This window comes from Seriola lalandi, unplaced genomic scaffold (assembly GCF_002814215.2).
Source record: "Seriola lalandi dorsalis isolate HSWRI2012SDOR001 ecotype SW California unplaced genomic scaffold, Sedor1 jcf7180002054026, whole genome shotgun sequence".
Taxonomy (NCBI): Eukaryota; Metazoa; Chordata; class Actinopteri; order Carangiformes; family Carangidae; genus Seriola; species Seriola lalandi.
This window is the reverse complement of record NW_019524579.1, coordinates 18,838-19,460: the sequence shown is the minus strand read 5'-3', so window position 1 is coordinate 19,460 and position 623 is coordinate 18,838. Positions and strand designations below refer to the sequence as shown.

Here is a 623-nt window from a genome sequence, read left to right as displayed (position 1 = left end):
CACCCACACCTGACGGGGACCAGCCTGCAGACACATAGGTGACATCACAGTGAGGTTCACACACATCATCATCATCCTCCTCCTCCTCTCTGTCTGTGACTCTCATGGTCACACTGTACGGACCAATCACACGGCAGCATCACAGAGCCAGTGATAATTCCAATAAAGTTTATTTAAAACAAGATGGCCTCCGCGTCATCCACAATTTTAACAGGTAGAGTCTGAAACCACTCTGCAGTCTGAATGTACCCTATATAGTGGACTCTCAGTATCCCACAATGCATTGTGAAAAGTACTGTAGAAAACAATATAGACGCAGCAGGGCGTGTGGTTGAGACACACAGAGAGAGAGAGAGAGAGAGACAGAAAGAGAGAGAGACACAGAAAGAGAGAGACAGAAAGAAAGAGAGAGACAGAGAGAGAGAGACACAGAGAAAGAGAGAGAGACAGAAAGAGACAGACAGACAGAGAAAGAGAGAGAGACACAGAGAAAGAGAGAGAGACAGAAAGAGAGAGACACAGAGAAAGAGAGAGAGAGAGAGAGATGGTTTCAGTCACAACCAGTGTCTCTCTATGCTTCCTAAAGATCTACGGCCAATGCGTGGTCAGACCACATCAACCTG

General features: G+C 46.5%; 1 protein-coding gene across 1 annotated transcript in view; it reads right to left on the bottom strand.

The window, feature by feature from the left end:
- The window catches only part of LOC111652534 (uncharacterized), a 10,355-nt gene that overhangs the window by 5,651 nt on the left and 4,081 nt on the right, over positions 1–623 (bottom strand). The gene's annotated exons all lie outside the window — the stretch shown is intronic.